General features: G+C 49.1%; 1 protein-coding gene across 6 annotated transcripts in view; it reads left to right on the forward strand.

Annotated features, from left to right (window-relative positions):
- Positions 1 to 13,510, forward strand: part of NR5A2 (nuclear receptor subfamily 5 group A member 2) — a 110,595-nt gene that overhangs the window by 52,676 nt on the left and 44,409 nt on the right. The gene's annotated exons all lie outside the window — the stretch shown is intronic.

Raw genomic sequence — 13,510 nt, forward strand, 5'->3', positions numbered from 1 at the left:
AGCATCTCCACCGTCCCATCCATGGGGTCCCCTCATCCAAACGTGTGTGGAGGCTCCGATCCTAAAAACGCAAAACCCACCCAGGCCTCCCGTCTGCCACCGTCCTGCCTTTAACCATCACGGCCACCGTCATGGCCGTGGTCCCTGCGCCCACAGCTCCACCTCCTCCTGGTGTCTCCTCCACCGACGAGGTACAGGGAGGTGTGAGCGGGGCCCCCACTTCCCCGTGGAAGCGGCTCAGGGACCTCAGGCATCAGTGGTGACCTCGGCCACGGCTTTCTGGGCCGCGCCTGCCCTCTTGGTTCTGCACCCCTGAGGTTCCAGGCACTGACACCCGATGGTCCCTGCGCTGGCTCCTGTCCCCAGCGCGAGACTTCTCTCTACGTCCTCTGGTCGGGCCCTTTGCTCTCACACTTGGCCTTCCTGGCGATTGCCCCCACGAAGACAGTTATGCCAGACCCCTCTCAAACTTGCCAGGGCATCTGTGTGGAGTCTGCAGTGCTTGCTAGATGCATGAGTACTCATCACTGACACCGCCTCCCAGAGGCCCTCCTTCAGTGCCCCCGGTTTTTCCTTCCCCAACTCTCCTTGCTTCCTGCAGTTACCCTAGGTTTCTGGTTTGATCACATCTCTCTCGGCCATCCATCGGGTGTGCACAAGTTAAAACTCGTCCCAGTCACCACCATCTTCTCACGCCCCCACCACGGCTCACTCCCCGAATCCGGGCACCCTCAGCTGCCCACCTTTGCCCACTTCTGTTACCCCTCCTCTCCTAACCAGCGCCCTTCACGACAGCATGAGGCATGACTGAGCTTAAGCCCCGGCGCTGGGATCCTTCCTCAGGGGCTGGAGCTAAATTAATTCTCCCCCTTCCTGTATGACCATAGTATTTTTCCGTTCTTTTTTAATTGAAGTAGAGTCAGTTTACAACGTGTGTCCATTTCTGGTGCACAGCGCCATGTTTCAGCCACACGTGTACAGACGCATATTCCTTTTCACGTTCCTTTTTATTGCAAGTTGCTGCAAGGTGCTGAGTAGAGTTCGCTGCGCCGCACAGTGTGCACTTGTCTGTCTGTTTTACGCACGGTAGTTAGTACCGCGGGCTCCGAGCTCCCAGTTTGTCCCTTCCCTCCCGCTATGACCGCAGCGGTTCGCGTGTTCTGCTTTAGCTAATGTTTAAGTGTGCGCATTCCACCACCAACCCGCAAGCTGCTGACCTGGCCCGTGTGAGCGTAGTCCCGGAACTGTCTGAAACCGCGTCCGTCTGACGACGCCTGGGCCACGCGGCGGTCAGCGCCCCCGCTTTCCCCGAGCGAGCGGCGCTTCCTTCCAGGCCTCTCCCCAGCCCGTCCCCGCCCGTCCCCGCCGCTGCGTCCTCCCACAGACGCCAGCACAGAGCTTTGGACTCAGCGGCGGCTGCGTGGAAGCCTCCGCTTGTCAGAAACCGGCGTATGCTGATGTGAAGGTGACTGCGGCTGATGCAAAGCAGAGGTCTCAGCCTTTCTGATCACAGGGCCCTTTGCGCTCTTGAAAATGACCGAGGAGAGTGAGTTCTCACTCTCCACATTAACGTGTGGGGGTTGAAACTGATAAGTGGCTAAAGCACAGAATCCCCACGCGCTCGTCCCATTTGCCGCAAGAGTGATGATGTCATTTTGTCCTGTGGTCCCTGCAGAGTGCTGAGAGGTAGGGAGGGGGCAAAGGGCACACAGCATCTGAGTGTCGTGGGAGGGCAGCTTTAACCTCTTGGACCCTCTGACCACACTTGTGAAACCAGGGGCTTAAATATCACCCTCGTGGGTGTTTACTCTCTCATAGGGATTAAAGCTTGGTGCCGACGGAACGCAGTTCCCAAACCAGAATTTTCACATCAGCAAGTCAGCGGAGACACCCAGGGACACAAAACCCTCCATGACCCAGGGGCTGTGAAGTCGCTCCCCTGGGCAGATGGACGGGTGTGGGAGCCACCGACAAGCCGGCCCCGTGTCCCCTGAACTGCCGCCACATCCCCCCAAACCCTGGCACACCCTCACTCATACCAAGGCCACCGGGGCCTCGACCCCTGTGCGCTGCTGTTAGGGGCAGCTGGGTACCACTGCGCTCACCCTTCGGGGTCAAGGTCCTCTGGGTTTGGGCCACAATTTCTGTCTGGTTGGCCCCCCAGGACAGGGAAGAGAGTTAGGGGAGAGACCGTGTCCAGAAAAAGCCTGGAGCTGTTGCTTTGGTTTCGTTTTGGGTTGAACTCTTGGCTTGCGATGTTGGCTGAGCTGAGGGTGAAGGGCTCTGGAGGAAGCACGGTGCTGTCCTGTGATGTTGGCTGAGCTGAGGGTGGAGGGCTCTGGTGGGAGCACGGTGCTGTCCTGTGATGACAGCTGGTCTTCCTGAGCCCAAGCCTTGTCCGGAGTCCTAGGTGTGCGTTAGCTCCGCGGGCTCCCACCGCAAGGTGGGTGCAGGGGGCAATGTTAGTTAGAATTTGATGGAAGCTGGACCAAAGTCAGGCTCGAGGAGTTAAGTCCTTTACCCAAGACCACCCTCATCTGTCGGCTACTGATGGAGCCCAGCTTTGCCTCAGGCCTGCCCGATGCCAAAGCTCACTCTATGCCATCGCGGTGTATTTGCCCACGCTGTATTCCTGTGCCCAACACGCCGGTGTGTAAGTGTGTGCAGGAGACTGTGTGTGCACGCACATGCCCACCTAAAGTGGGGATATCTACGTGCTGGAATTTTCTAGAACTTTTGGTTCAAAGGGTGGTGTCTTCTGTCGGCACTGCCTCACTATTCAGCTTGGTAGGTGTGCAGAACCCAGTCCCAGACCCGCTGAATCAGAACCTACGTTGTAACAAGATTCCCAGGGGAACTGTAGGTACCTTGATGTTTGAGAAGCAGAGATCACGAGTGCGGCTGGATCTCCCTGAACTCTGACAGGAAGAAGGAAGCAAAGCCATTAGTGGGACTTCATGCTTAGAGAGACACCCAGCACCTTTAGTTAAAAAAAAAAACAGAAGAAGAATTTAAAAATGCATTTAAAAGCATGCATTTATGTCATCTGGTCCCCAATTGCCAACAAAATATACTAACTCCTCAAGACCTAGTCTATACAAGAGACACACTGTAATTTTTCACAGGGATCTTTGAGGTCTGCCTGCAGTATGCTTGATTAAAAGCAAGCGAAGACGGAAGGTCCCCATGCAAGACGGTGGTTTGTGGTGGAGTCTAATTTGTGCCGCTGGGCAAAGGTCACGGAGAGGAGCTCGTTAATGCACTCCCTCCGGGACAGACCCATCTCCAGCCCTCACCGTATTGATCCACCTCTCCTGGAGCGGATGAGCTCACGGGCGGATGCAGGGGATGGAGAGGACCAGCCCTCGCAGCCTGAGGATTCTAGCAGGCGTGCCCCCCGGGGCCAGAGGTCGATGGTTTAACACCCTCGTTTAGGTATTCCTTTGGTTCCTAGTGACCTGTTTATCAGTTACTCAGAAAAAAAGACTTTCAAAGAAATAGGTTGCTTTTCTCCTGTGAAGAGTGTTGTTTTTCTCCTGTCATTTCTATAAATCACCTGAGCCCCATGGAGGCATTAAATGTCTTGGAATGGAGGCTTGCTTGACAGCGCAATGTGGCTGTTACCAAAACACAGCTCATGCTTTATTAAGATACCTGCTCAGGGTGGTCCTCAGGACCCAGGAGTCACCCCGTGTTCCTCCTCGTCTGTATACTTTTGTGGCAGAAGCACTGACGAAGCAATGGCTTGGTGAATCCATCTGGTAAAACACTTGTGAATGCCAAGTACTTCTTCCTGGAAGTGATGGGCCATGGGAATTCTGGAAGTGAGGTAGAAGCAAGCAAACATTTCCCGTTAAAACAAAAAGAAATGTGTCAATTCCAGATCCAAACCGCACAGCAGCACACTCAGCGCTTCTGACCCTCAGGCACAGTTTCTAAAGGGAGCTTCGGGCTGACAGCGGCCTCCCAGCCTCCTTCGTCCCACTGCACGTGGGGACCAGCTCCTAGAGCGCTTCCTGTTCCCCCGGGCCCTCGCAGCCCCGTGCCGGCACAGCCTCTGAAGATGCTGCCTAGACTCCATTCTAACTTTACTTTGAGAAAGAGCGTGAAGCTTAAGTCTGAGGCAGGTAGACTGAGGCCAGATTTCTGCAAAGTGGAATTACACCTCTTTTCTTTTTTTATTGGCATATAGTCAGTTTACAATGTTGCATCGGTTTGTGGTGCACAAGGTAATGTCTCAGTCATGCATATACAGACGTGTATTCCTTTTCATATTCTTTTTCATTATAGGTGACAACAAGGTATTGAATATGGTTCCCTGTGCTGTACAGCAGAAACTTGTTGTTTATCTATTATATGTATAGTAGTTAGTGTCTGCAAATCCCAAACTCCCGATTTATCCCTTCCCACCCTCTTTCCCTCTGGTAACCATAAGCTTGTTTTCTATGTCTGTGAGTCTATTTCTGTTTCATAAATAAGTTCATTTATGCTTTTTTCTTTTAAGATTCCACATATAAGTGATATCATATGGTATTTTTCTTTCTCTTTCTGGCTTACTTCACTTAGAATGACAGTCTCCAGGTCCATCCATGTTGTTGCAAATGGCATTATTTTATTCTTTTTTATGGCTAAGTAGTATTCCATCGTATAACTATACCACAGCTTCTTTATCCAGTCACTGCCAATGTGGGGGTAGCAATACTCCTATCAGACAAAATAGACTTTAAAACAAAGCCATAAAGAAAAATAAAGAAGGACATTAAATAATGATCAAAGGAGCAATACAAGAAGAGGATTACACTCATTAACGTATTTGCACCCAATATGGGAGCCCCTGAATATATAAAACAAATGCAGACATAAAGGGAGAAATTGATGGGGAAGAATAATATTATACCTCATTCTGTGAGTGGGTATTTCTAAATCTGACACCTGTGAAATACCACTTTGAAAGTCAAGGTATAAGTTTTTTTTCATGTGAGTAATTCCCTCTTTTTTTTTTTTAAATTGAAGTATAGTCAGTTACATTGTATCAATTTCTGGTGTGCTGCACAGTGTCCCAGTCATGCAGATACATACATATATTGGTTTCATATTCTTTTTCATTAAATGTTATTACAAGATACTGAATACAGTTCCCTGTGCTGTACATGAGTCCTTGCTGTTTATCTAGTTTATATATAGTAGTTGTATCTGCTAATCCCAAACTCCTAATTTACCCCTCCCCCTGCCCCCCCCCCCCCGGTAGCTATGGTTTGCTTTCTAGGTCTGTGTCTGTTTCTGTTTGTGAATAAGCTCATTTGTGTCACTTTTTAGCTTCCACATGTAAGCGACATCATACGGCATTTGCCTTTCTCTGACTGACTTCACGTAGTGTGATCATCTCTAGCTCCATCCAAATGGCATGTCGTGCTGCTTTCTTAATCAAGTGCCACCAGGTGTGCGACCCGCCGTGTGGAAGCAGAGTCGTTGTATGATTGGTGGGTTGGAATAACCCATCTCCAGGCCTGTATCTGTCCACAAATCTGAAAACTGTTGGTCAGTCCAGTTAAAAAATTCATCGGTTTCCTGAGTGGGCTGAGTTGCTCTCCAGCTGAATGTGACTCCAGCCTGTTCAGCCACACAGCCCACCAGCTCAGCCCAGAGACACAGCGCATCATCCATCAGTCCAGACTGTAGGAGGTATGCACACAGCTGTGCAGGAAAGCCACCAAGGGGACACTAAAAGCAGAACTGCATGGCTCTTCTTCCTCTGAAAAATGCTTTCCCTCAAAGCACAGCGCTGCTGATCCCCCAATCCCACTCCTGGGCATGTGTCTGGAGAAAACTTTAATCCAAAAAGATACATGTGCCCCAGTGCTCGTAGTAGTACTATTTACAGTAGCCAAGACCTGGAAGCAATCTAAATGTCCATCAACAGATGACTGGATAAAGAAGTTGTGGTATATTTATACAATGGAATACTACTCAGCCCTAAAAAAGAATGAAGTAATGCCATTTGCAGCAACATGAATGGACCTAGAGATGATCATACTAAGTGAAGTAAGTCAGACAGAGAAAGACAAATGTCATATAGTATCACTTATATGTGGAATCTTAAAAAAGGACACAAATGAATTTATTTACAAAACAGAAAGAGACTCATAGACATAGAAAACAAACTTATAGTTACCAGGGGGAAAGGGAGTGGCAGGGGATAAGTTAGGAGTTTGGGATTAACAGTTACAAACTACTGCATATAAAACAGATAAACAACAAGGCCCTACTGTAGAGCACAGGGAACTGTGTTCCATGGCTTGTAGTAACCTGTAATGAAAAAGAATATGAAAAAGAATATGTGTGTGTATATATATATGTGTAACTGAATCACTATGCTGTACACCGGAAACTAATACAAAAATTAAATTTTTTTAAATATAAAGGAAAAAAAGAACAGCACTACATGCAGAAAATGTGAATAACGTCTCCTGTAAACTGTATGCCCATTTTGTGTATGATCCATACTTGGAATAAAATACAAACAAAATTAATCACTTAAATTGACATAAAACTATCATGTGAAACCCAGAGGCAGTGGAGAGGACCAGAGCTCTCTCATTCCCTCTTCGTTCTCTTTTTTTTTTCTTTCCTCCTAACCCCCTCCCCTCTCTGCTCCCCCTGGGAGGGAGCAAACCCAGGACCCTGTGCACAGCAAGCAGGCGCTATATCCCCCACCCGCTCCCTCTTCTTTTCAAGGATGCTTCTCCCCCGCCACCCACCTCCCTTCGAGAAGCATTCTTTCAACCCCAAGAGCAGTTCTCCCATTTTACAACGGAAATAGTTGGGAACATGGAACCCAGCATCTGCCTTTCCCTCCTCAGCCGTCTCTGCAGGAACTTCCAGGTATCAGGACAGCTTTGCTATGAGCAAATTATTAGACCTTGATTTGCTCTAATGTATGTAATATGTAACATATAATGACGTTTCATCCTTATATCCCAGTACAGACCCCACAGTGTGCAGGTCACTAGGAGTGGATAAAGGAAACACGACCTAGAGACAGAGAGGGCGTAAAGGGACAGGCTTGGGACTGACCTGCAGGCACCTACTCCATCATGATTCTAGTTTTCCCGGAAGGACAACTGCGTTCCCACTTCAGCTTGGGCACAAAGCAGACCCCCTTGGGGTGAAGCACATGCTCGGCCGTCGCTCACCCTCCCTCACAGTCTCCCCTGCAAACAGGAAGGAGCATCTCTCTAGATTTTACGTCCAGATTGAAAAATCCAGGGTCCTATCACTCAGTAACTATGTTTTTGTCTATTTCCAAAGGACCTTATTTCTCAAACCAACCTTCTTTACATTTGAAAGAGAGACATTAAAGCCCCATGAGGGTATCTCCTGGCAGGAAATACACTGAGGCCATGTTGTGTTAAAAAAAAAAAAAAAAAGAAATAAACCTAGCGAGAAAACAAAAAGGTTATTCTCTATTCCCAGGTGAAACGGGCTTGGTTGGCAGAGCACTGGGCTAGGATTCAGAAGGCCTGGGTTCTGGCACCTGCTAACCTATAGATCGCAGCCCACCCGGCCGTACAGTGCTGTGACTTCTGTGAACTCATTTCTGGGCACCTCTAAAGACGCAGGGTCACGGCCCTCAGCCCTGCGACCTTGAGGGAGGAGTTAACGCTGCGAAGGGAGCGGCCCCCCTGTGTCACTGGGGAGCTGCGTGGAGGGTGCTCCCGGGAGCCTCTGGGCCCAGCGGGCTCCCATCGCTGACCCATCCTGAGGGGCCTCTGCTTTGCCTCTGCCCCGATTTCGGTTGTGTTTTCGGTGAGTGACATTTAGGCCGCTTGGGCTCTTTTGCCCTTTCTTTGGCCAACAGCCTGAGTGAGCAGCTGACAAAACGGACCCAAGGACATTTTAGCCTTTAGGAACCGTTTTTTTGGGCTTTGAAATGCCCAAAAGTCGACAAAGGTGGACACTGCATTAAGACCTTAAAGAAGTCACAGAGCATCCGTCTCCCTTTCTCGTCCACCTGGCACCCCAGGGACTCCTGTGCGGGTCCATTTCACAAGGCGCAGGGCTGCCGAAACCTTCCCTAATTTCTGCCTGAGTCACTTCTGTTGTCCTGACAGTCGGCCGTTGCCCACCTGGGACTCTGTGGCTTGTGTCATTATTGTCTCTAAAGCAGTGTCTAGAGAATGAGGATTACAAACTTCACCTCGTGACCTCATTCCAAAAGGGACGGTCACATTCACAAATGCCTTCTGGCCGTTCCACCCAGGCCGAAAGGACACATACGGAGCTGCCGGGGCTTTGTCCTCATGGTTTGACGGGCTGCCTGGCCAGAGGGCCTTCAGTCCACACAGGACATTCCCAAAGCTGAGAGCAGAGGCCAGGCGGCGGTCAGCAGGGAGCCAGGCCCCGCAGGAGAATGCGCTGGAAGATATTTCACATTTATCTGCCTTGACACTGTCATCACCTGAAACTGCATCACCTGAAATCTTTTTCTTTTGTGCTTCATTTAATACCTCTTATGTTTTCCTGCCTTTTTTATTTAGATGTAAGTCTAACTACCATTTACAGGGGGTCTGCTGTGTGTCAGCCGCCAAACTGGGCATGTCTCTGTTTCCCTCATTTAACAGAAGGCCGTGAGCAGCTGAGGTCTAAGGAGTTTGAATTCATTGCCCAGAGTCACCAATTCTTTGCCTGCGGCAGCAGTCTAGGCTTTGGAGCCCCCGCGTCTAGCGGCCCTGAGCCGCGAGAAGCGAAGGGGCCTAAAGTGTGTACGTTCTCTCCACTCCTGGACGGTCTCAGGGCACCTCTGGAAAGCAGACTGTCGGAAAGTTGTGTTCTAGGACCAGTTTGCCCCGGCCCCTCTAAACGTCGAAGGAACGCTCGGTCTTGTGTCTCCGAGGGGATGTTGTCCAAGCCTGGTCCACTGTGCCATCTACAGTCCTCCTCTGAGAACACAGAGAACGTTCTCCCTGGAGTCCAGTCGTGGGAGAAGCTGTCTGGAAAGACACGTGTGCCACAAACCGCGTCAGCGGCGATGCTCGCACGACCAGGACCCGACCTGCGGCCCTTCAGCCGCCGCTGAAGCCGTCGTGTGGTGCTTGCCTTGGGGACTGGGGCTGTTCTTGGCTGTGGCTGGTTTTCCGACCTTCATTTTCCCTTTATCTCCATTTTCTCAGCTCTTTCATTATTTGTCTTTTATTATACGTACTTATGGACTGCTTCAAAATTTTAAAAAAAATTTTTTTAAAAATTGGTTTTGGTGGGGAGAGGTAATTAGGTGTGTTTATCTATGTATTTATTTTAATGGAGGTGCTGGGGTTGAAGCCAGGACCCCGTGCGTGCTGAGCACACACTCCACCACTGCTACACCCTCCCCCCAAGCTTTTGTTACGGTTGTTGCCGTATGTATATATTTTTCACGCACACATGTATTTATTTATTTTCCAGTCACTGGTTCCGGAGTGTGGCACCTTCTGTGCTGCCTTATGAGCTACTTGCTTTGCATGGATATGTCTTGTCTGCTGGGTCCATTCGTCGTTCCTTGAGCACAAGAACTAGGTCTTGTTTCACTCAGGTCTCATGAGCGCCCAGCACCGATCTCTGCTGTTTGGCTTATTGTGGATCGTGGATTGGGATTTGTCCATAATGTGAAAAGATGAGTGACTCCTGGCTCACCTGTGCCCTCGTCCAAACCATCCTTCTCAGCGCCAGTGCGATAAAGTCTGGGGCTGGGTTGGCCATGACGTTCACCACGGTACCCATTCCTGTCTTCTCAACTTTGTAGAAGACTGTGGTGCCAACTGAGTTGTCATGTCAGAGCCACGCTGACAGGAGGGGTGGACACAGCTTACCTTTCCTGAGTGGCAGAAACCCCCTTCCTTCAAGTCTCTTTACGTGTGAGCATGCTTTGACTTTGAGCATACTTTAAGCATGGGATGGGACTGATTCCATGAGCACAAGAAACAATGGCCTCGTTACCTTGGAGCACTTGCTGTAATCAGGTCTCATGGCTTCTCTGTGGCTCCACGTAGAAACCTGAGTGGAAAACACTGCCAGCATGGCTGTGTGCAGACGCTTACTTGACCCCACAAATAGGGTGAACATACTGTTGGCTTTTAATTAATTGATATTTCAGCAAGAAGCTTTTTGAAATGTGACTGAGAGAAAGAGTAAAATCTGGGCAGAATTTGTCCTTTGACAAATTCTGAGAATGTAGCTACAGTTCTATCGGAAAGAAATTGACTGAATTACACTGACTGGTGATGACGTGCATCTCAGCAGTGGGATTTAACCCCTGCGCGCACCATGCGGTCTTCTCTCTCCAAACCGCAAAGCTGTCTCTCGCGTGTGTAATTATCGCACATTTACTGAAGTGAAAACAATTGACGTGGAATGTCTGGCATTCGCACATCTTTAAATAAAGGAGCATTGAATTCAGCATCCCTGGGAATTAAGGTAAACCGGGCATATGAACGTTCTGGATAAATCACGTGATTCCCTCCCTTCTAAACTGAGGATTTGTGGAAGCTTTTCTTTTTTTTTTTTTTTTTAAATATATTTTTATTGAAGTAGAGTCAGTTTACAATGTTGTGTCAATTTCTGGTGTACAGCCCAGTGCTTCAGTCATACATGAACATGCATATATTCGTTTTCATGTTCATTTCACCATAAGTGACTGCAAGATATTGAATACAGTTCCCTGTGCTGTAGGGTAGGAACTTGTTTACCTATCTTATGTGTATTAGTTACTATCTGCAAATGCGGGGTCAGTTCTGATGCCTTGCCCTGGTCGCCCTGGTCGCCCTGGTTGTGGATATCTGCGGATTACCCCTGGTTGTGCGGCCCTGGCCCGTCTCCCTGGGGGTTCAGGAGAGCAGCTGTAGCTCAGCCACTGCTTGCCTGATTTCCTCGCACCTGGATGAAGCACCAGTGGGCATGCCCAGTGGCACCCGGGCCCAGCACACGCTGGCTAAGAGGTCTGGTAGGTAGAGCTCCTGGAAGGGAAATCGAGGGACTGTAGAAAAGAGTTGTGTCCAAGGGAATATAGCATGACCGAAATAGATCACCCTCGCGACTGTGTATGTGATGAAGTAGAACAAGACGGAGAAGCACGTGGACTCACCGGGGTCCTAGCTTCCTCGGACTCGTGGTCGTGACGTGGATGGGAAGAAATTGGTGGGAAGGGAAACGGGAGGGGCGTGGGGACCGTGTGGTTAAGCGCCCCCCTGCCTCGCACTTCCCCCACCTGAAAGAGTTGAGATCCTACGTGGAGAAAAAATCTTTGTTGCTCCACTGCTGAGACGTAGAAGGAAGCCAGGGCGGCTGAGGTCCTTGGCTCCACGATGGCAGATCTTTGTGCCGTGCCAGCAGCGGCGCACCTGGAGAGCGTGCCCTGGAGCCCGTCAGTTACCTCCGAGCCGGGCTGGGCTTCTGGTCGTGAATCTGTCGGGCGTCGCAGCCATTGACAGGGGAGTTTCCTGGCTGTTATTTCTCTTGTACGGTGTTGTTTTTAGTGCTTGTTTAATCATTGTTAATGTGAAATCATTTTTCTCTTGGACTTTGTAGCCGTTTATTAGAGAGGCTGCAGATAATCATCAGGGTTCTTTATAAAAACAGCCAAGGATTAAAGCAGTTGTGTGTCCGTCTTGCCCAAAGCAGGTTCTCATTAAGAGTTGCTAAGATGATTTTGATTTGCTGATTTTGATTTTTCTCTCCCCGCTTCTGAATATACCTTTATAAATGTCGTCATTATCACAAAAGGAAATATAAATAAAAAGACGTCCATCTTCAGGGATTTTTTTTTTTCTTTTGGCCAGAAAGAAGAAAACACAGGGAATAATAGCTGAACTTTATTTGTAATGATTCTGAAGAATCTTTGCATTATTTTTTAAATACTTTGTTCCAAGAGTTGTTCTAACAGGAGCTCCAGAGGGAAAAAGAGTTTATTCGGTGATTCTGCAAGTTTAAGGCCTGCTTAATAAGCATGCTTCTCAGAAGCTTGCGAGAGCCCCCGGGAGTCTCCCCAAGAAACGGAGCAGGGCGAAGTGCCCCCAGCGTCCTGTGTGCGTGGGATCACGCTAACAGACTGACCCTTCCGTCCCCACTCCTCAAAGTGTGACTTTCTTAAAGGCAGAGATTGTGTGCCGGTCACTGCTGGACCCCTCCGTTTCTGACACAAGGCCTGGCACACCCCAGATTCAATGACCCGACATTAGAGTTGGGTTCATGTCCACTTAAAACTACCAACCCATGTCAGCAGAGTATTTTATTAAAAATATCTTTCTTAAAGCTTACCCACAATGATTCATGATGTCGACCTTTAATTTATTGAAGTCAATTTACAATGTTGTATTAATTACTGGGGTACGACATAATGATTCAGTTATATGTGTACATATATATTCCTTTTCATTATAGACCATTATAAGATATCGAATATAGCTCCCTGTGCTGTACAGTAGGACCTTGTTGTTTACCTATTTTATATATAGTAGTTTGTATCTGCAAATCCCAGACTCCTAATTTATCCCTTCCCCCGCCTTTCCCCCCTGGTAACTATTAGTTTGTTTTCTATGTCTGTGAGTCTGCTTTTGTTTTGTGAATACGTTCATTTGTGTCTTTTCTGTTTTTTTCTTTCTTTAGATGCCACATATAAGTGAGATCATGTGGTGTTTTTCTTTCTTTCTGGCTTCCTTCACTTAGTATGACGACGCAGTGTGGACTTTAAAACAGCCCTGCAAGAGGGAACGTAGACTCGCAGTCCCATTGCTGGACTGCTTTGGCTGTTTCGGATGGGGGGCAATCAGGCTTCTTTATTTATTTAATGGAGGTGTTGGGGATGGAACCCGGGACCTTGTGCATGCGAAGCACGCGCTCTACCACAGAGCTGTCCCCTCCCCGCGGGACTGTTAAGAGGGAAGTGGAGGGGCAACAAGGAGGGTTTGAGAAGTTCAGTGTGGGCTGGAGAGGGATCCAGGCCTTTTCTTCCTCTGACTGTTTGCCATTCACCGATCCTGCGAGAAACCTGCTGGCTTGGGGGAAGGCGTCCTTCGTGACGCGTCCTGTGCTTTCACACGCTTGGCGGTAGTATCCGTCCCCGTCGTTTCCCTGGTGAGGAAGCAGGTTTCTGAGACCAGGCCTTCCTCCTACTGCAGCTGGTAACACAGGACCGTGCGAGGCGGAGTTGCTGACTAGCGAGAGGTTCCGACATAGAAAGGGCATGACGCCCCCTCGGGGCCCCCACCGCCACCCTGCGCCGTTTGCGGACGGCACTCACGCCCAAGGAATCGACCCAAAGGTAGTCGCTTGTGTTCTCCTCTTCTCCCCACCCCCACCGCCTGTGTTTCCTAAAGAAAAGTTGTCTTCAGAATCGCCAGCATCTCTTATCCAGAGACGAGGAACAAGGCGGGCATCAGATGTGCCCTGTCCTTATAGTCACAGAGCTGCGTAAAACCTGTCACCCCACGCTCCATAGCTGCACTCGCCAATTTCAAGATAACATGAAATATCACATAAT

The sequence above is a fragment of the Camelus ferus genome, chromosome 23, assembly GCF_009834535.1.
Source record: "Camelus ferus isolate YT-003-E chromosome 23, BCGSAC_Cfer_1.0, whole genome shotgun sequence".
Classification (NCBI taxonomy): Eukaryota; Metazoa; Chordata; class Mammalia; order Artiodactyla; family Camelidae; genus Camelus; species Camelus ferus.